We start from the raw sequence: 23146 nt of genomic DNA, 5'->3' as shown, positions 1-23146 counted from the left end.
AGAAAGGTACAAAATAGAAAGAGAAAGACAGACACATAGATAGAAAAAACTGAAAGAGAGAAAGAGAAAGAAAGAAGGAGAGGGAGAGAAAGACAAGGAGACAGAGATGGAAGCAGAAAAGCACAATATAGAAGGGGGTCAAAAAGAAGAAAGATAGACAAAGAAAGCAAGAAAGAAAAAGAAAGACATAATAAAGAGATTGAGATATATATAGTGAGAGGCATAAAGGTATAATAATAGAGAGGATGGAAATGAAAGAGAAAGCCAAAGAAAGAAAAAGGGAGAGAGAAGGAGAGAGAAAGAAAGAGAGACACAAAAAGAGAAGGAGGGAGACAGAGAGAATAAGAGACAGGGTAGACAGAAAAAAGACAGATGGAGACAGAAAGAAAGACAGAAAGATAGAGAAAGACACAAATAGAGAGAAAAAGACAGACAGGGAGACAGATGTCAATACAGATGTAGTATTATATCTCACCAGTGATATAAATTCAATAAATTGAATTCAAATGTCAACAAGAACGAAAAAGAGACAGAAAGAGAGGGAGAGAGAGTGAGAAAGAAAAAGAAAGACAGAGAGAGAGAGAGGGATAGAGAGAGACAGGTATTTGCCCCAGGAATGATCTTAATGTTCCAGTTGTTCACATTCCTCACAGGCAAATCAAACGATTTTAAGCCCAAAATTTAGCACTGTGGCTGTACCTCTGTCCTGCTGCGAGCTGAAAAGTAAGCATATCAGAGAGATGTGTTCTGAGAGAAAGGGACAGAGGGAGTGAAAGAGGGAAGAGGGGGGGGGGGGGGGGGGGGGGTTGAGGGAGTGATGGGGCCTCATGTTAAAAATATCTCACTACTGAACAGGCAGCAGTCTGGAGCCCCCCCGCATACTTTCAGTTCCAACTTTTTCTGCTGCTTTTTTCCACAATCCATCCAGGACAGAGATCTTAGAAGTGGATGACAGAAAGAGATAAGAGAGCCAGGATGTGTTACAGACAGAAACGCATCACTGGACATGATCACTTCAAAAACATCTCCAGACTGGCACTCTTAAAAAAATAATAGGTGCAAAAAAGGCTTCTTGGAGGAATACAAAATAATGAGTCTTGTCTCCCTAAAGAACATATCAGTTTAATAATAATTATAGTTCAAAGAAGAAGAAGAAGAAGAATGTTACATTCACATGGAGCCTTTGCCAAACTAAAGGTTTATACAAAATCTATAACAGAACATCTAGAAACCAGAGGTAGGTAGAGTAGCCTAAGGGCCAATCCCATTTCACCCCTCGCTCCTACCACTTATCCCTTAGCCCTCCGGCGTTCACACCTAGGAGTAGGGTGTTCTGATTTTTGTGGAGATAGAGGGGTAGAGAGAAGTGTTAGGGCTGCATGGAGTTTTTTGAGAGTCACACTACAAATAGAGTGCTATAAGAAAAAAGTAAAAACCGGAAAGATAGTTGTGCAAGTGACCAAAAAAAAAAAAGTGAGTATTTTCTCTGTTAAAAACATAATAATCATTGTACTGTCTTAGTATATTGTCATATGAGTGTATTGTATATAAAGAGTCTATAGTAGAATGCTGATGTCTCGGGAGCTAGTTAGCCAAATTTCCCATTCCACCTCAAATGGTGCAGCAGTTACATTCTGGTGCTTTAGGCAAAAGAACTGCTGCTCTATTTAAGGTGAAACAGGAAAACTTGAACAAGAAGCTGGCAAGCAGCTGAACTGTCACATCCCCCCTCTTTAAAGGCATATGATGAATGTGACTACAGGCCAGTAATGAGGTTGCTGAACTTTACCCTCTCCTGTTATCAGCAGGGCTACAGAGAGGTGCTAGTAGCCTGTTAATGAAGTAATGATCTTTTTATGTGAGGGTTTGTCCCATTTCATAGGGGAAGATTTCAATCACTACCCCTTGTAACTCAGTACCAAGTGGCAAGGTGACACTAGAAAACAAGGGGTAGGAATAAAAATAAGTAACGGTATAAGGCCTAAACCCATACTCAAATATAAATATTATATAAATATAAATATAAAGTACCTTATCAAAAACCAGCTTGAGCAAAGTACAAAAGTATTGGTTAAAAATAAAAACTACTTAAAAAAAATAAGTACTGAGTAACTTTAGAGCTGCAGTGAAAATTCGTAGTAAACCCAGTATCTTTTAGCTGATAAAGTTTGTTAGCTTCTATTCTTTTTGATGATCTGGTTTATCTTGGTCTAAAACAAAATGATAAAACTCCAAAGTCAGGGATGTGACTAATCGCAGAGCAGCACAGATGTTGTCACCAACCAATCATAAAGAAATTAAACACAAAAAGGAATTAGTAACTAAATATGAATGGCTAAAATGTAACTGAGTAAAAAGTAGATTCCTTTACACACTAATGTGCATGAGTAGATTTGGCTTATCATTCGAAAAAAACTCAGGAGATCACAAATCATCAATATTTTTAATTAAGCACATGTACTTTGATAAAAGACAGTTACTCCCCACTACTGGCATACACAAAATACACAACAGAACGTGTAGGGCTGTTGGCCTTTTTAGGTGACAGCACTGGTGTTGCACAAAAATATAGCAACATGCAGAAAGCATGTACTAATAGAGCTAACTTATTATAGTTGTACTCAGGCACTTCCCTTGTAAGAGCACAGTTTAGTTAACAGTATAGTTGTAGTGACTGTTGTTATTCATTTGTCCACAAAACTATTAAGAATCTAGCAAGAAACAGCAAAATTGTGAATGTCACGTAAACTTTACCTACCAAAGCCGTGGTGTCTGCAGCCACTTGGTTTCGCCTGATGTCATATTGTACAAGAGCTGAGACATCACAGCATTTCAGTGTGTCTGATACCTGACGCTGTGGTCTGAGGATGTTCTAAACCATGCACTATAACACTGGGGGATTTTTTCTTGCACAGGCATGATCTCTGAATATTGGTGTAGCAGTGGTCTTCTCAATAATCTAGAGTGTGTTCAACCATACAGCTCAACAATTATTTTCCCGGAACAATCTCACGTGTTATGTACAATAAACATTGTATTAATGTAGGATATAAATTCACCCAACATATTCAAAAGTTCCGTTTTCATGTGTGGGAATATTAGTGTCTTGCTGTGGTGAAATAAACACTAGGCTAAATAAAGAAACAAAACAGCAGCACACAACGCAAAGCAGGGGAGAGAGATCAGCAATATTTGCAGAGTTTGGCTAGACAGTGTTTTTTGAAGAAACATCTATTGAACGGTTCTTTTGGGAACCCAAATGTGGTTCCTCTATGAGATGAGAAGAACCCCTTTTGGACACAATATTTGTGTTTTTTAAAAGTGTAGTCAGGAAACCCTGTGTAGACACTTGGTTTAAAAACCAACGAATGAGCTTCAGCCTCCTGTTCAGACTGACAGACTGCTAGAGAAAATCATTCCATCATGCCATCAGGAGAGGCATGGCAATAAAGAAGTTTCAGTATGTACAGTGATTATTATTGCTTCCATTATAGTGAGGAAATTTTATACTCTCTCTCTTTTTCTGTGATGGCTGAGTTATGCATCTTCCCTGAGTCAAAGACCCCTGCTTAAACTTGAGCATTAAATGATAAGGGACTTTTGCAACATACAATAGCAAACAGATCTAGAAGGGCATGGGATCAGCTGGACTGAGGCCTGGACACACAGACAAAAATCTGTGTCTGATCATTTACTATGAACTGAGGCTATTAGCACTAGGCCTAATAGCGAGGAAAAAAACACCTGTGTGATAGTGCTCGTTTAAGCTAGCGTCCCTATGAGATTCCTGTAGGATGTTAGCATTTAGCTAACAGAAATTTACAGTAACATTTTTGGCCATTCTAGGTTAAACACAAACATCAGAAAATTGTACAAAGAATTTGTGTTTTTTTTAAGCTTCTAACAAACATTAACATATATTTTATCTTGTATGTAGCAGTTTTACAGTGGCATAAAGCTACTGCTGTTTTATATTCCTAAAAACAGACTCAAACCTGATTAGACTGCAGCTCATTTTTTGCTCCACCCATTAGAAATCAAAACGTGATTGGTTGATCCCACTGTCAGCTGTTAATTATGTTAGTGGTTTCTAATGGGAGAGTTTGGTTAGCTGTATCTACGTAGACACTTGGAGGCAAAAAACATTCTGATTGGATTTATTTGGAATTTTCTGTTGTTGAAGTATTGAACTCTTTGGTTTCCAAATAAAAAATAACAAGAAAAATAAAAGTATTACTGTACTTCCTGAGTTTAAATACAACAGGATTCTATTCTATTATATAAAATGAATTAAAATCACATGCACTACAGGCACTATTTTTTCACAGAAATCATTAGGCCTGAAAGTCCCTGAGGGTTCCCACTGCATTTTTGTCATGGCTTGACATTAAAATAATTGAATAAAGTCTAAAGTGAATCCAATGCAAATGTTAATCACTATGTGACAATGTGATCAAACATATAATCACACAATTACCTATGTACAGTATAGTATAGCGAAACAAAGGCAATAACTGAAGGTTGAATGGGTTACTACAGAGAAGCAGAAATGAAATGGAGGTCTAATTAGGAGGAACAAGTGGGGAACTTTCATACACACAGCAGCCAAAGAAAGCAAAACCACGGAAAAGGAGTTAACAGAGCAGGAGACTGAGGCCACTATTCTTTCTCTGTTCTTTCTTATTCCTGCCACAGCAGCCTGCCTGAGATAGCGGAAACACAAGCATGTAAGAGCAGAGACTGATCCCCTTCACAACGTCAGCCCTTTGGAATATAAGCTACAATATCTACAGCTTTTTCAAATACCATCAGTTGTACAGGAGGCTTCGCAGAGCTAAAATTCAACTGAAGCATGTCACGTTACAGAGTGGTACTGTCTTTTACTTAAGTCTGCAGTTATTATTGTTTCGCTATACTATTTAAACAGATGGGAATCCTGATCAAATAATTCTCTGTTAAATACATGTTCATCATTTTTTATTTCATTTTAATTTAATCTTATCAGCTTCAAGCGTATTAGTAATACATGAATTTAATTATGTTTTAGTTGGAAACAAAAGCACTAAAATCTAGAAAATTATCTCATCATGATGTTTTCTTTGTAGTAACCAGGTAGAAAGAGCCAAACAAACACAGCCATCGGTTAGGTCCTGAGAAGCTGAACTGAAAGCCTAAGATGGCAGATTAACAGATTTTTTTTCAAACATAAAAGAACTGACAATTAAATCGGCCAGTCATGTTTTGATTTGATTTGATGAGGTGTCACTCTAGACCTTTTGTAACTCCTAGAATCATCACTAATCAATAAGTTTCAGTCAGTTGCTTAAAACAGAAAACAGCAGCGGCAGCTGTATGCCTGAGCTCTTTATTGAAAGAGTCACTGTATAACTTCTATAACGTAAAATATACATGAATCTGTTAGAAGCTTCAAATAAAATATAGAGTCTTTTACAAGTTATAAGTATCCACACTGATTCTAGAACAGTCCAGTAATGTTCAAGCGAATCGCCATTAGCTTAGCGCTGACATACTTTTAGAATCTCCTAGGGGCACTAGCAGAAACTATGTAAGTATTATGAAAGAGAATTTTTTTCTCCAATGTTTTGAAGTTTTGGCATTTATGTGCAGAATACACAAGATTCACCACTGTACTGAAACAAAATCACATAATTACACGTTTCATTACACAGATAGTTACATAATTAATTATATTTACATGTGATTTACATCCTGTTCAGGTTTAGTTCTCAACTTCCGACCTTTTTCCATTTGTTTCGATATCAAAAAATGATGCCGATGTACAAAAATATCTAAATGTTTTTGTTTTTTTTTGCAAAACAACACTGCATGCACAACAATAACATTTCATAATCAAACATCTCCTCTTCTACTTACAAACACCACAGTGGTATGGGTTGAAAGCTTAGAATCTGCATTCTGGACAGAATTTCTCTGCTTGTTTCAATATGCAACAAGTGAGAAATGATTAAGATAACAAGAGCATGCTATACTCTTATCACTAACAATAGCTTTGACTTCAAAGGGTTAATCTAAGGGCAATTAAAGTATCATCCTCTATGGCCCTGTCACAGCCAGATAGGCCTACTTCTTAAAGGCTTTACATTCCCACAATTTAGAAATGTGCAGGGGTTCCATTTTATTTCCTTGACAGCAGAGCGAGTGGTGCCATTCACAAGGTCAGCAAAGGGGTAGGGCATGTACAGACCAGCTGTGCTAAATCAAACAGCTAAGAACTCCAAGCGTTCTCTGAATACCGAGGAACCCTAAATGCTGACAATCAGTAAGACAATTAAAACATAAGACATAACAATGCTGAAGAAACAATGCTCAGTCTGCTTAGTCTGAGAGTTTCCGTATAAGAAAGGTACCTTACAATCCCTCACACCTCGCTGCCTGACCGCAGTGAAAGAGGGTCTGAACAGTCCAAACAGCCGTCTTTGACTCACTCATCTTGGGCTAAGCTCTGTTTTTTCCTGAGCTAAAGATTAGCTTCCTGTTACTGGGAGGGCCAAGTCAGAGGCTGAGATGACACAGATATAACACTCTTACATTTACACATCTTTGGACTCACTGCACTGTTGTTGAACTTTATGTCCTATAATTATTGCACCATTCACATTTGCACAGACATTTACTGAACAAGTTTACTCTTACCCATCTTTTACATTTGCTGCTCTCACAGTACATACTATCAACATTTGTACGCTCTTCTCTGTATATATGTGTGTAATATTTATACTTGCATATCTATATTTTTTGACACTCTACCATCCTTCCGCACTTCATATGTAAATAATACTGTGTTTTAAACTTCTACGATCGGCTTCAAATAGATCAGCTAAGACGTGTGGTGTCTGAAATTTTGCACTGAAGCTACTGTGGCTAACATGTAATGGAAGCTTATGTCCCACAAATTAGCATCATGCAAACTGCAAGCCTAATCATCACCCATCTGAATCAAACCACATCCATTTGTTCTGTACTCTCAAATATACTTGCTTATGTGCTTTATGACACTGTATGATCCACCTTTTCTATAAAAATGAGCAAAAACACATTAGGAGTTAACAGTAATAGCTTTGTAGATGTCTGAATTTTGTCCATTTTTACAGAATCGGGAGGTTATACAGTTTCTAAAACCACATAAGCATGTCTATTTCAGGTAACTTAATGTGATAGAATAAAACTTCAACCATCAGGACATCTGAAAACATGCCTACTCACCTCTTACAGCAGAGCCACAGTACCTCAAGAATCTTCAAGCAAGATTTCCTAGTTTAAAAACTATGATAACTCCCTTCTGATGATGTACCTTGAAGGTGGAAATATGTTTTAAAATACTACAAGTGCCTTATGGTGGATACTTGAGGATGGGCTGAATGAGGTTAATGATATATCACTAGTGCTATCTAGCGCCACAGTTACCACATTTATTAGCCTCTGGATCAGTGGCTAGCAGCGCCATTGGGAGTCCCCATAACTGAGTGATGTGTTTGCATAATGCCCTCCAGGTACTATAAGAAGAGAACACTGATGGATGAAAATACGAAAACAATACACAAATCAATCATGAATTCTGCCAAAAAGGCTTAGCGGTGTAATGATGGACTATAAAATAATACATAAAATATTAAATGCTACTTTTACACCAGAATGCAACCTGAACTACTTGCCATTTTAGGTAGATTTGTGATTATTTAAGCAAGCAGTTTGTATTAGGTTAACTGGTAAATTTAGACACCAAACATGCCCTAACTCATCAACTAGATCTGCGGTAAAGGAAAAACTTTAGATTTGTTTTCTCTCATCCCTCACTTTGTAAATTAAATGTATGGTACCATACTGTAGATTCCAAACCATTAGTCTTTAAGTATTGCATCAAAACATACTTTCGCCCATGCAGTCACACCTAGGGATGCAGGCCTACAATCTAACAGCTCATTGATATTGATCTGATTCAGGCGTGGGTGACTGAGGGCCTGGTATGATCTCTAGACTCTGTCTTAAATACCATCGATCCAGGGGAAAGAGGGGGGTTGTCATATGCACCGCAGGCACTGTAGTCATTCAAAGCTAGAAGAGAGACGTCATTTCATTCAACCCTGCTGTGCTTGTAAATAACAGGCATCTGCAGCTGCAGTGCGGAAAAAGCGGCCCATAAAGCCACATAATTATGACTATCAGGGTCTGGCTTAAAAAACAACAGACAAGAACAGAGGGCCTTTGATAAGACTGACACACCAAGAAAAAATGTCTAGAGACAATGAAGCAGATTGACATGTTGGGAACTCTTTTAGAACATCAGCTCAGCTTTATAACATATTAGTCATGTAAAGGGCCAATATCGTCAAAAAAATAATGTTCATTGTTTTTTTAAAAGTGTCCACCTATTCAGTGTACAGCTATTTAGCCCCACCCATTCATGCTAAAGTATTTCAGCTTGAATGGAGCACAATACAGGACAGTGAATCAGAACATCTGGAACGGCAACAAAAAAACAGCCTGTTTAATTATAACAGATAAAGAGAGCTAACTCACATATATAAGTATTCTTGCTGCTTGTCCAATTGCAGGCCTCCGTCAGTGTTTACAGGTATACAGTAAGCAGTAATCACCTGATCACATTAAAGCAATGTCTATCAGAAAGAACAAGAAATACATTTTCAAAATGTACAAAAAATATTAAGATGGACCTCCACAACTACAACAGCACAGTGGAGTGAAATAAATGGGTGTGAGATGATTCAGTTCCAGGAAACGTGAGTGCTGCACTGCTTCATTTATCATTTCACTGCAGGGAAGGAGGACATGAATGACTGGCCAAGCTGGCACGTGAGCCTAATCAACTCAAAACTGCCTCGAACTGTTTCTGACACAAACATGGAAACTAGGAATGCTCAGTGGGATCGTGATCAAAAAATCATATCAATTTTATACAAATTCATACATTTCCCCCTGACCCCAACCTCAAAACAAATTGCTTTTGTGGTTGAAATCTGTTCTTTATTAAAACAAAATTATAAATAAAACACAACCTATGTGGCATACTATTGTCCATTTTTATATTTTGTCGATTTTACAGTATTTTATACAGTCAACAGGCTACATATGTTTATCTATTTGAAATTACTTAACAACTCAGCCCAGTTTAAAGAGTAATTACTCTTTTTTTCATTAAAAACTGATCATTATGTCAGTGTAGTAAATCAATGTATTAAATCATTGTATTAGTGTAATAGAACTTGTTTTGAAATTCCATCCATACATCCATTTTCTAAGCCGCTTCTCCCTCAGGGTCACGGGGGGGTGCTGGAGCCTATCTATCTTGAAATTCAAATTTCAAAATAAGGTAACGTTATGCACGTTTCATTGGCATTGTAACTGCGATAACAGGCTACGCTCGGGTTGCAGTGAAGTTGGGCTGAATGACCACTCACAACTACAAATGCAAATTTTGAATTGCAAGAGATGCAATTTTAAATATGACCTACATTATTTGGCCTTAACAAGTTGTAAGTGGGGAAATAACCTATTAACACAGTATTCGTGAACTGACACCACATTCAGTATTTAAAAATGGATATGCTGGAATTATCTATAGAACATTATCACCTTTAAACTACAAATGCTGGTCAGAAAAATTGCAATTACATATTTTCCCCAAACCATTCAGCCCTAAATTGACAGAGTGTGTCACGGAGGCAGACGCATATGCGGTCAACTTTTATTACGGGCAAATCCAGGGTCATAGTCGAAACGGTCCAGGGTCATAGAGCCAACATGGAATGATCGGGGGGCAGACATGACAGACAAGCTAGAATCAAACATACAAACAGTACATCCAGGACAACAGTACAAAGACCAATACATCCAAGAAACAACAAAAAACACAAGGGGCAAACACAGGGCTGAAATACGCAGGGTAAATGAGGGATTACAAGACACAGGTGGAAACACAGGTGGGAACAATCAGGGGCGGAGTTACTAAACAAGGGGGCAGGACTACAAAACCAAAACAAAGAACACATGTACTAAACCAAAACACAACACGAACACATGGACAAGACTGGGAGGGGCCAATCGTGACACGGAGAGGTACTACTTTTTCTGTTTGCTTTCTTGTTTTGTAGTGCCCATTGCCCCCCAAAGGGTTCAATGTGCCCCTCTCATTTTTGAGCATTTTTCAAAGCTGAACTAGGGGTAGAGTTATCTGAAATGATAGGGAGTTTCACTACTCATCAAGAAAGCATTTGATTATTTACACTATGCAAATAGAACCCTTTCACACTTCTGTATTCAACACAGTGGGATTTGTCATAGTAGGAAAAACATTAAAACAGTAGGGGAGTTTGCTTTTTTTTTTGCATTTGTTCTTTTAGTGTGTCTGATGCAGTGGAAAATCGCATGAGAAAGGTAAGTTAAGGATCTCATGATAAGTTACCCAAGAACTTTAGCTAAACTTTAGCCAAAGCTAAATGTTTTCTAGAATATAGTCAAAGTTGTGCAGGTTGGGAGTAAAGGTAGTAGTCAGTCATGCCGCATTGCCTTTAGGTCACATTATGTGATTTCACTTCACAATTTTACATTTGTATAGTGCCCAATTTGTAAGTTGTCAGGTCAGTGTTCCAATGCAAACAAACTGATGTGACAGTATTTAACTATTTCACTGATTGAGCTGTAATATCACTTAAGCTAACACTTACTGTGGAAAGGTGCCAAAACATACTGATCAACACAATCGCTACACAGGACCCTGCAGCAAGTCAAGAAATTTCACTCGCTCAACTTCCTCACATTAGCTAACTAGAGTAACATCAGTTTTATATGTCACCTATTCTCTCGCACTTTCATACACAGCTTTTTACCTTCCTTAAATCTGTACCACTCAGCCATCCAGTGCAATACCAGCAGGCATCAGTAACCTACAATCAATGTAGACCTTGTTAAGCTTGCGTCTCTCTGAAAATGAAAACTGCTCAACCAAACGAATGAAATCAAAGGGGAAAATAACATAAACACCCTAATAAGAATTTAAAAACATTGCAGTCCTCCACACATTCCTGTACATAAACATGGCCACTACAATAATGTTTGCCCTACAGTAACAAACATGAATGTGTGAAAAAGGTCTATTGGTAAGCTAATAAGTTTCCATTATTCTTTGGCAACATTATCCTCATGGCTCCAGTGCAAAACTAAATCAGGAAACTTCAGACAAACATGTACATACTTATCAACTAAATCTGGGGGAATGGGTAACATGTAAAGTACATTTAGCCAAACTATCATTTTAAAGTAACTAATGTCAATGAAAAGAGCTGAACTCAATGCTAGCCCATGCTGAATGGTGTAGCATGAGTATTTCAGCAAGCCTGCAGCCCAAATAGCATATCACTCGTCATCATGCTCTGGATGCATTCAGCTTGTTTCCTTTATTCCAGGGCCTGAGTAAACATTTAGGCCTTATTCAAGCATGATTAAACAGTCTTATGTAAACCACCCAGTTATACACTGCTCCATCATGGGGGATGAAGCTTAGGTGCTGCAGAGATGGCAAGCAGTCTGCAAGCCCAAAAGGAATAAATGGTAAGGACAGCAAAGGGGAGAGAAGAGAGAAGGGGGTAAAATAGGTAGAGAGAAAAAGAAAAACAAAAGTGGGAGGGAGCCACATATGGGCTTAGGCAGTCTCCAACTGCCTCCAGCTCTCCCCTAATGTGATTTATATTAAAGCAGCTGGGCCTGATGCTAATGCCCAGCATTAAAATGATATTTGCTTGACTTCCAACAGCATTTGCTCTATGGCCCACATAACTACAAGCTTAGCGCGGTCTTGAGGTGGCCTTGTCTTCTGACAGAGAGAGAGAGTGGTGCTGCCGTTTCACTCTCACAGACTTATGCACTCTCGCCCCATAGTGACTAGACTGTGAGTGGGCCAGAGGGGACATCATGCATGCATGGGGATGAGCTAAAAGTGGTGCACTATTGAAGTTTAATGAGGGCACGCTGATACATTCAGAACACACTTTGACTTCACGGCTTTATTGCAACCTTCACTGTAAAACGAAGGGTCAGTCGTTAACCCTTTAAAGCTTGTGGGCCTGCAAGTGTGTCCATAGTTTAATTCCTTAGTGCCTTAACTAAACAACTAATAGTGTCTCAGCTGTACTGAACAATTCATAGCAGTCTGAAGTCACAGCAGTGACTGATTAATAACTGAATAATAAGTCTATGGTTATGATTTTGCATCCCACCAAACTGTCATATCCCAAAAAATACCTGTCATGGATCACCAGCATGGAGAGAAGCTCTATTAAATAAGCACTAGAGATTAAACAGGAGGCATCCCAACTATTCCCAAGCCCTGCTGCTACTCAGCAGCAACGGAGGTGGACCTGAGGTGGACTGCAGAGTGTAAAGCCCACGTGCTGGGCCCTTTTAATCCCTTAACATTCATTCAGACTTCCATTTTTCACTTCTATAACTTTTTTTCAGTAGTAATTGAACAAATTGAATAAGCCATAGAATGTGGATGTGAAATCATTTAAAAGTAACAGTCCATCCAAACTGAAAACACTAACCATCTCTAGATGTGCTGTAATCATTTTTACATGCCTCTTACAGAAATGCTGCAGTAGTATCTAGAGTGAGATTTCCTGGATTAAAGAGTAAGAAAAGCCCCTTCTGATAATGTATCTTGAAAGTGGAAGTGAATTTGAAAGACGACAAATAGGGTGGATACTTTGGGGCAAGCTGTGGATCAGTTGAAGTTAGTACTAAATCACTAAAGCTAGCTGGCACCACAGATGTATTTATTAGCCTCCGAATCAGCGGCTAACAGTCTAACAGATTTGTTGAGTGTTGTAGGGATTCCCAGTGATCGTGTGATGTATTTTGCACAATGCATGCTGGATACTGTAGTGAGAGAACAGCAATACATGAAAGCTCAAAAATGATGCAATGCTACACTAACTTAAAGCTACAAAACACTACAAAACATTAAAATAACATTAAACACAACAAAATGAATGCCAAAAGTAACTAAACTGAATCTCAACATTGTTTTCATGTGGAAATGATGCACATGTTTATCTTTTCACTTTGAGAGAGAACCATTTTTGGTTGTGCTTGGAGAAAAGATGCATAAATGTTATGTTAAGTGTGTGTGTGTGTGTGTGTGTGTGGACTTGTTTTCCTATTTTCATGGGGACACAACCCTGTTTACACACCAACCAAATGGGGACGCAAAACGTTATGGGGACAAAAACCATGGTCCCCATGAGGGAGACCCCTTAAAACGTGTAGCAGAGGGTATGACTAGGTGCCTCGCGCTTGATTTAGCTAAAGCCCAGGAGGAAGGTTTGGAACCGAAGTGTGTGTGTGAAGCTGTGCTCCACAGCGGCCTCTGTAGTCTGGAGCTGGTTTTGCAAGGGATGGGGCCACGCCCGCTCGCTTAACACACTATGCAAGTCTAATTTATGCAAATCCGCCCTGAGGGGAACACTGCGCATGCGCACTAGTAGGTAAACAGACCTAGCGCTTAAATCGAACATGTTCAGCTGTGAAGGTAATATGAATTCCCACAAAATGTCCAGTTTTTTGGTCTGATAAACATGTATAGTACATTCCTAATGTATATTACACCATAAAATCTATATAGAGTAATTATTAAGTCTAACAGAATTGTTAACTTAATCGTGTTTTATGTGTAATAGTGTTAACATGCTGAGCATTCAGTAAGTCAGTACAGCTACTTATTTTTGTGCAGCAGTAAAGCTAATAATTCGTAAAATGTGAGTTACAGTCATAGTTCTACAGTTTTTCAGAGTATATCCATGCATTTTTGCATTTTTATAACGTGTTTGTAAAGAGTGAAATCAGCTAACGCAGCTGCGCGAGAAAGCCACATTCTGAAGTTTTAAAATGGCGTTGTAGTTTTTTGAAGCTGCTCTCTTGGTCCGTGAACACTACGACAGGAATTCGCCGAAAACTACATTTCCCATCCTGCCTCGCTTCCTCCTGCACGGCTGTGTGGCTAATTGGTGATTTTCTCTGCTTCGTCCAAACGGACAGAAAGGTAAGGAATTCGCTATTTATGCTGGTTTGTGTTTTTTTTGTGTGTTTGAAGACGTTTGTTTATCCTTAAGACTCGGGAAAGGACATGGAATTCGGTTCTTAGGCGTTAGTTTCCCGAATGAACGCTGCTAATTAGGCTAGGCTAGGCTAGGCTAGCGGAGCGAGCCGGGCAGGGAGGGGCGGAGGAGCAGCGCTGACAGCTCAGCCTCGGAGCCTCGGAGCGTTCGCTGACAGCTCAGTTACACCGGCGAGTTTGGCGACTATTAAACAGCGTTTTAGACGCTAAACATATTTTTAGACGCACTGCTGTAAGGTAACATCACGTATTCCCTACGCTTCTGTTTCCCCTACACGGGCAAATTTTCCTGTCTGTGTAATAAAAACACTTTGTTGGCATTTGTCACCAATTCATATGAGGCATTATCATATGTCCTTTTCCCCATTAAATCGGTTGGCAAGACCATCTAAGCTGGGTTTGGACTTAAAATCTGTGTGATTAGTGGGCTTTTCCCCGCGGAAATTCATATAATCAGTTCATGTCTGTTTTCATGTAATTACATTTCATAAAACTTCACAGATGAAGTTTCTGTCTTATTTCTTTAAAAGTTGTGGCCCGAATGCGACCAAAGTCAAAGTGCGTATTGGTTGCTAGGCAGATTCTGCAGAGTCCAACCAATCATTAAATCGTGTATGACTTCGGGTATTTCCGCCGTAAGTACTGACAGGCGGAAAGAGCCGAACTCTGTTCGGAGCGCAGCGCTGTTACAGCCTCGCTGCCCGGGTTTCGCCCAGAGTGGGGAGGAGGGGGGAGGGGCAGAGCGCGAGAGAGCGAGCAGAGCAGCGGTGGGGGGAGGGGGTGGGGGGAGGGGAGAGAGCGCAGGGAGAGCAGAGCAGGTCAGCAGTGGGGGGAGGGGAGGGCATGGTGCTGGTGTTGGTTGAGAGGTGGTCCTGCAGACCTGTAGTTCTGAGCACTTTCTGCAGCAGATCAGACAAACAGAACAACATGCTGAGATGTTTTACTGGGGAGCCCTTACATGTTTTAATCAGCTAGTAATTGTGTGAATCTAGTGCCTTTCCTGCACTGCAGGGCTGAAATCAGCTGTTTTTCTTAAAAACGTAGTTTCTGTACATCAGAGTCTCCAGTTTTCTAGAGCTGAAAGAACAAGAGCAGTTAAATTCTGCATGTTGCAGTACTTTTGATTGGCTGTAATAAAACTTAAATCTCAATCTTTAAACCTACTGTTTGCTTTCTCACAGAGAAGTAACGAGTAGGAAAATTTAAGGGAACCCAGGCTGTTAATACTTGCAACAGTGTACATATCCAATACTATTAAAATACTATTATGCATATTACAGTGCTATTAAATTATTATATATAAACAAGAAAGAAATGTTTATTATAAAAGAATATGGCAAATAGGCAAAGTTCCTGTATGACTAGGCCCTCATTGTCACACTGTGATGTCATGTGGTTGCATTGAGATCAGTCCTGTGGTAAATAAGACAATCAACAAGTTTGTCTCCTGAGTAATATCACGTTCTAGCTAAAGTGGGAAAGATATGATATATTGGAGGTAAATGAGAATATTAGCTTCCTGTTCCTCGCTTAGTGGACGAGAGAGAGCATCCATTTGATGTGGAAAACAATAATGGCACACAGTTTCCAAGAGTAACACCAAAGAGAGTCAGCCACCATCCCCGTTAGAACCTGTTCTATCTACTTGTTCCTCAGCAAGTGATCAGGTGACTTTTGGTCATTGACAGGTGTTCCTTAGATATGAAAACAGCCAACTTTGATACGTGTAGCTTTACGATATATAGAATTAGAAAATGAAAGGGCAAAAGTATATCGTGAGCAAGTTTGGAAGTTCCAGAACGTCATATTTTGTCAGTTATGTTTAATGTATGTGATGACTTCACGGAGTCCCCACAATGCAGGCTTTGGTTAAATATGTGTAAATGAGAGAGATGTTGGGAAAATACTGTTAGCTAGCCTAGTGTCCCCACAAGTCACATGGTCACAAAATGTGTTAAGCGTCCTCACAAAGAATGTTTAGGCCTTAATGTGTGTAAGCAGTGAGGAAACACTACATTTGCATATCTCAGTGCATGTTTGAGTTTTGCAAAGTTGTAACATGTCTTCTGCTTTATGTTTGGTCCAATGTAATAGAAGTGTTATGTGTATATGAAGTCTGTCTTTGAATTTCTTGGTTAATTTCTCAATGTACCATATTTGAACAAATCAGGGAGGACACAGTTTCCAAGAGTAACATCAAAGAGAGTCAGCCACCATCCCCGTCAGAACCTGTTCTATCTACTTGTTCCTCAGCAAGTGATCAGGTAAGCCTCTTTTGGTCATTGACAAGTGTTCCTTAGATGTGAAAACAGCCAACTTTGATACGTGTAGCTTTACGATATATAGAATTAGAAAATGAAAGGGCAAAAGTATATTGTGAGCAAGTTTGGAAGTTCTAGAACGGCATATTTTGTCAGTTATGATTGTTGTATGTGATGACTTCACAGAGTCCCCACGATGCAGGCTTTGGTTAAATATGTGTAAATGAGAGAGATGTTGGGAAAATACTCTCAGCTAGGATAGTGTCCCCACAAGTCACATGGTCACAAAATGTGTTAAGCGTCCTCACAAAGAATGTTTAGGCCTTAATGTGTGTAAGCAGTGAGGAAACATTACATTTGCATATCTCAGTGCATGTTTTGAGTTTTACAAAGTTGTAACATGTCTTCTGCTTTATGTTTGGTCCAATGTAATAGAAGTGTTATGTATATAGGAAGTCTGTCTTTGAATTTCTTGGTTAATTTCTCAATGTACCATATTTGAACAGGTCAGGGAGGACACAGTTTCCAAGAGTAACATCAAAGAGAGTCAGCCACCATCCCCGTCAGAACCTGTTCTATCTACTTGTTCCTCAGCAAGTGATCAGGTAAGCCTCTTTTGGTCATTGACAGGTGTTCCTTAGATGTGAAAACAGCCAACTTTGATACATGTTGCTTTACGATATATAGAATTAGAAAATGAAAGGGCAAAAGTATGTCGTGAGCAAGTTTGGAAGTTCCAGAACGTCATATTTTGTCAGTTATGTTTAATGTATGTGATGACTTCACGGAGTCCCCACAATGCAGGCTTTGGTTAAATATGTGTAAATGAGAGAGATGTTGGGAAAATACTGTTAGCTAGCCTAGTGTCCCCACAAGTCACATGGTCACAAAATGTGTTAAGCGTCCTCACAAAGAATGTTTAGGCCTTAATGTGTGTAAGCAGTGAGGAAACATTACATTTGCATATCTCAGTGCATGTTTGAGTTTTGCAAAGTTGTAACATGTCTTCTGCTTTATGTTTGGTCCAATGTAATAGAAGTGTTATGTGTATATGAAGTCTGTCTTTGAATTTCTTGGTTAATTTCTCAATGTACCATATTTGAACAAATCAGGGAGGACACAGTTTCCAAGAGTAACATCAAAGAGAATCAGCCACCATCCCCGTCAGAACCTGTTCTATCTACTTGTTCCTCAGCAAGTGATCAGGTAAGCCTCTTTTGGTCATTGACAGGTATTCCTTAGATATGAAAATAGCCAACTTTGATACGTGTAGCTTTATGATATATAGAATTAGAAAATGAAAGGGCAAAAGTATATCGTGAGCAAGTTTGGAAGTTCCAGAACATCATATTTTGTCAGTTATGTTTGTTGTATGTGCTGACTTCACGGAGTCCCCACGATGCAGGCTTTGGTTAAATATGTGTAAATGAGAGAGATGTTGGGAAAATACTCTCAGCCAGGATAGTGTCCCCACAAGTCACATGGTCACAAAATGTGTTAAGCGTCCTCACAAAGAATGTTTAGGCCTTAATGTGTGTAAGCAGTGAGGAAACACTACATTTGCATATCTCAGTGCATGTTTGAGTTTTGCAAAGTTGTAACATGTCTTCTGCTTTATGTTTGGTCCAATGTAATAGAAGTGTTATGTATATAGGAAGTCTGTCTTTGAATTGTGTCCTGGTCACAAAATGTGTTAAGCGTCCTCACAAAGAATGTTTAGGCCTTAATGTGCATAAGCACTTTGAGTGACAGATGTAAGCATTATAAAGCCTGTCTAAATGTCTGATTTTAATGTTGAAATCTTTTACCTCAGTCTGTAAGTTTTAGAATTCAGTTTCTTAATCTTGTTTACTGTTTGTAAATACATTTTTTATGTAATTAAGGACCAATTTTATTCCAACCAAAGATGAAAATCCAGCAGATAATCCAGGTCAATGTCTGGAGCTGAAGATTTCTGATTTGTCTCATTGTGATTCTAAAGTGTCAATATTTTTATACATAAACAGAGAACTTATCTTTAAATTACGTAGCATTTCTTGTACTTTGGTCACACTTGCTGTCTATTTGTACCATATATTTACAGAGGACTGGAAAGAACACAATATCAGAAAACAGTGCTCAAGAGAACTATCAGCTGTTGCAATCAGGACCTGTTCTGTTTGCTTGTTCCTTAGCAAGTGATCAAGTAAGTCTCTTGTGGTCATTCCCAAGTGTTTCTTAGATCTGAAAATTGCCAACAAGGTTGAAATTGAATTTAGCATCTTTACAGTATATGTAGAATTAGAAAATCAAAGGGGAAAAGTATATCTTGAGCTGTGATAATTAGACGGTCATAAAGTGTGTTAGGCGTCCTCAAAGTATTTTTGACCTTGAATTCATTTTTTTTTTTAAATTTTTGTATTCACTGTTGTTGAATGGAACTATTGATGTACCTCATTAATGTAAGCTTGTCACAGTTATTACATAAACGCTAAATTTATTTGACATGATCACAATTATGTAAGTCATTAGATTTCACAGTCATTGTTACAAAAAGCAGAATTTGAACTGGGTGCATTGTGGTGAGGAAATAAAAATACTTGATGACATTATGAGGCTTATGAAAACAGTTATGACTTAGAGTGAGTAATGTTTGTTTTGGTTAACAGTGCAGCTAGTTCTAAAGTTTTTAGCATGTATGATGGCAAAATTCGTTTTGATGATTTAGTTCTTTGTGGGAAAAACTCTACTCATAATTCTTTTCATAACTTATTAATCTGTAGACACTTGTGAGTATGTATATGCACACAACAGTGTAGTTTATTATTTAGCTACTAAGCAAACACAGGTTAATCAGCTAATTCAGCTACTTTTGGCTTGCATACAGTGAACAATTAAATCATTAATCACTATTATTTGTATGACAAAAGTGATCATGACAGGCCAAGATTTAACCACCTACTTTCTGAAAATCTGTTTAAAGTATGGAGTTGAAGCCTTTTGATTGTTCTCATTCTTGTCTAAAGGATAATATTCTTAAAGGGGTTTTTGTTCAATTGCATAGCATCTCTTCAGTTGTGTACTAATTCATGATTTTGTAAAATTGTACCATATATTTGCAGAGGTCTAAGAAGGACACAATTTCAGAGAGCAGTGCTCAAGAGGACTGTCTGCCATTGCAGTCCAGACCTGCTCTGTCTGCATGTTCCTCAGCAAGTGATAAGGTAAGTCTCTTGTGGTTATTCACAAGTGTTTGTTAGGCATGAAAATCACCAACTCTGAATTTTCTACAAGTGCTTCTTAGGGCACAGTACAGATTTTGCTTACTTTAAGGTCATTTTCATACTTGACTAACTTGTGTGTGTATACTTGTCAGCCTAAGTTATATACTCAATACTGAAATTGTGTAGGATTTTAAGCATACCTTGGGCTTTGCAAAGTATGTTTTATCATTATCTCACATTTTAATTCTAAAATATATAATATTACAGATGACAGAGTAGGACACAGTTTTGCTGTTTTGTCAAAGAGAATCATTAGCCACTGTCATAGTCAAGACTCCTTCTTGCTACCTGTTCTACCTATTCATGTTCAAGTCTCTCGTAGTCATGTACATTTGAACTTTACAGATGAGAAATTCCAATCCTGAGAAGATTGCATGGGTCACCCCTATGTCTCATCAGTCAGAGCCTCTGAAGGATCACAGCAACAACAGCAGTTCTGGGCAGGTACATTTCTTTAAAAGTCATTAGTTTTTAAAAGCTTTCTGAAGTTGTAATCAGGACATGGGCTCAGCTGAACTTTTGAATGACAAGAAGTTTCTAATTACAGTATAGCACACTAACAATTCAGAATGAATGAACTTTCATACAATTCTGAGAAGAAATGTTAGAACGTAATATAGGCTCTCATATCAATGCACCTTCCCAGTCTTAGTTGCACAAATGTAACAGGCTGAAGTTAAATCATTCCATACAGTATTAAATCTACCGACAATTTAACTATGTTATGAGCATGCTTCTTTTTTACATTGATTTAACTCTGCAACTCCCTCAACAATGTTGTATGTTTTTCTTCTTTTATTGAAGAGTTCTTCGTCTGGAAATACTGATGACGAGCATGCGCATGTACCTAAATTAAGAAGGACTAGAAGTATTCTAGTAAGTATTTCATATTCATTCCAATGCAGATAAGTTTCATTAGAATATTAATTCATAGCTTAAAATTTCAATTAATTTATGGGCATGTGCCAGTATAATGTATATGCAGTATATTGCAATGTTAAAGACACACAGTAACGCTATTGTGAACTTCAAAACATTAAAAAAGCTGCAGGCCATAGACACACAACAGCCATTATTTAACAAACTCTCACTGCCACTGCAATGTCGTGCTATGAGCACATGTTAAGGTTATTACACACCAAGCAAGATGAGGGAAAAAATTCACAATATTCAGATGTAGTCAGCAATTTATTATTATTATTAAAAATTTATTTTTGTTATATCTTCTAATTTCTATGGCAAACTGTGACATAATATAGGATGTTTATCACAATCTGGAATCGTGAAAGGAGAAGTTTTTAACATTTCAGCAGTTAAAATAGAGCTTCATGAAATATTTCGCACACCTCATATCTCCATCAATCTGTGCAAATAAGGTAAAGTAAATGCTCTTTACAGAAAGGGGTAAAAGTTTTGATCTTTAGTTGACTTAATATGATATCTCAGTGGAATTTATGTCTGGGTATTGACTAAGGGGCATTCCATATCTAATTTTCATTTTCTTTAGACGTAAGTATGCTTGATTTTGTATTTTCACCTGTTCTGTTGCTCTTTGATCAAATTGAACACCAGGTTTACTTCTAAACTGATTGGGCTGATATCCTCCTGTGAAATTCTCAAATACACCACTGAATTCCTTTTTGCCAATGCCTCTTGCAGTGAGCCAAGTCATGCCCATACTTTGACACTAGAATCACTGAGACTGAACATGGGTATGATGTTCATTCTGCAGAATGTAGTGACTGTTTTACTAGACATCCTAGATCTTCCATAATTTGTACGTCAGGTAGTATGGCACAAAACTAGAAACAAATTCACAGCTCTTTTCAGAATTGTGTAATTTTATTCTTGTAAAATATTTCTTTGTATATGCATAATAGTTTGGGGCCATCTCCAAACTATTCCCACGAGGTTGGGAGCATGAAACTGTCCAAAATCTTTTGGTCTGCTAAAAGCATTAAGAGTTCCTTTCACTGGAACTAAGGGGCTGAGCCCAACTCCTGAAAACAACCCCACACCACCACTGCCTTTGACGCTTTGCACCACTGCCTTTGACGCTTTGCATTGCACTTGGTGATGTAAGGCTTGGATGCAGCTGCTCGGCCATGGAAACCCATTCCATGAAGCTCTATACGCTGTTCTTGAGCTGATCTGAAGGCCACATGAAGTTTGGAGGTCTGTAGTGATTGACTCTGCAGAAAGTCGGTGACCTCTGCGCACTATGCCCCTCAGCATCCGCTGACCCCGCTCTGTCGTTTTACGTGGCTGACCACTTTGTAGCTGAGTTACTGTCGTTCCCAGTCGCTTCCACTTTGTTATAATCCCACTGACAGTTGACTGTGGAATATTTAGTAGTGAGGAAATTTCATGACTGGACTTGCTGCACAGGTGGCGTCCGATCACGGTACCACGCTGGAATTCACTGAGCTCCTGAGAGCGACCCATTCTTTCACTAATGTCTGTAGAAGCAGTCTGCAGGCCTAGGGGCTCGGCTTTATACACCTGTGGCCATGGAAGTGATTGGAATACCTGAATTCAATGATTTGGATGGGTGACTGAATACTTTTGGCAATATGGTGTATATTATATTGGAATCCCAATTCAGTAGTCATGTGTCTTTCAGCAATCCATGAAAAAAGTAAATATTCAGAAAATCATGCAGGAGACAAATACTTGTCATATAGGCTTGGTTTATGAATTTGCCTTTTAATTTCTGATGTTCTGATGCATTTCAAAAATTACCCTTGTAATATTGATTTTTACATGAGAGGGTTTGTTCCTGAAGATTCAGATGAGCTATTTGATTCTACTTTAGACAGTGGAGAGGAGTACGTCCTTGACTCTAGAGATGAAGGGAACAAAAGTAGTTCAGAGAGTAGTACCTCCCGTAAACCAGTGAAATGGAGGTGTCTGTCTTCTGTGGATGAAGCTACCCCCTCTAATCTTGTCCCTCATAGCACATCTTCAGGTGTCATGTGTGTTACAGAGAGAAGCAACCTTGAAGTTATGGATCTAAATAAAAGTCCTGAAGTGATAGAGAATGATGGAGTCTGCAGCAGTTCTGAGCCTGTTAGGACCACATACCTTATCATTATCAAGTACAGATATCTGATAAAGTGGCCGATAGGTGTACACAGCAACACTGCTGTGCCTGTTGCATTGGCATAGGTCAGGGTCACTGGTATGACAAGTAAAATGAAACAGTTGGTATGAAAGCTATGCTGAAAAAAATTCTCTCTTAAAACTGTAGCTGTGGAAACAAAACTCACTAAGCAGCAACAATGGCAGAGCCAGGCAGAACACTATTTCACTGTATTTCCTACCTGATTACATGTCATCAGAAAAACAGGAACATCTTCTAAATTATCTGTCTTTTACATTTTTGCACTGAATTAATTAAAGGAATAGTGTAATCTAGTGTAAATAAAATTGTCATTCAACACAAAATAAAG

At 38.5% G+C, this 23146-nt stretch overlaps 1 protein-coding gene and 1 long non-coding RNA gene across 3 annotated transcripts in view; one reads left to right on the top strand and one right to left on the bottom strand.

Moving 5' to 3' along the window:
* The window catches only part of arhgef25a (Rho guanine nucleotide exchange factor (GEF) 25a), a 135322-nt gene that overhangs the window by 75969 nt on the left and 36207 nt on the right, over nucleotides 1-23146 (bottom strand). The gene's annotated exons all lie outside the window — the stretch shown is intronic.
* Nucleotides 15028-19544, top strand: LOC119264066. Its single transcript, XR_005130747.1, has 3 exons — nucleotides 15028-15837; nucleotides 18515-18616; nucleotides 19533-19544. It is a non-coding gene; the product is annotated as an uncharacterized LOC119264066 (long non-coding RNA).

The sequence above is a fragment of the Pygocentrus nattereri genome, chromosome 9, assembly GCF_015220715.1.
Source record: "Pygocentrus nattereri isolate fPygNat1 chromosome 9, fPygNat1.pri, whole genome shotgun sequence".
In the NCBI taxonomy this organism is placed as follows: domain Eukaryota; kingdom Metazoa; phylum Chordata; class Actinopteri; order Characiformes; family Serrasalmidae; genus Pygocentrus; species Pygocentrus nattereri.
This window is presented reverse-complemented; position numbering and strand designations above follow the sequence as displayed.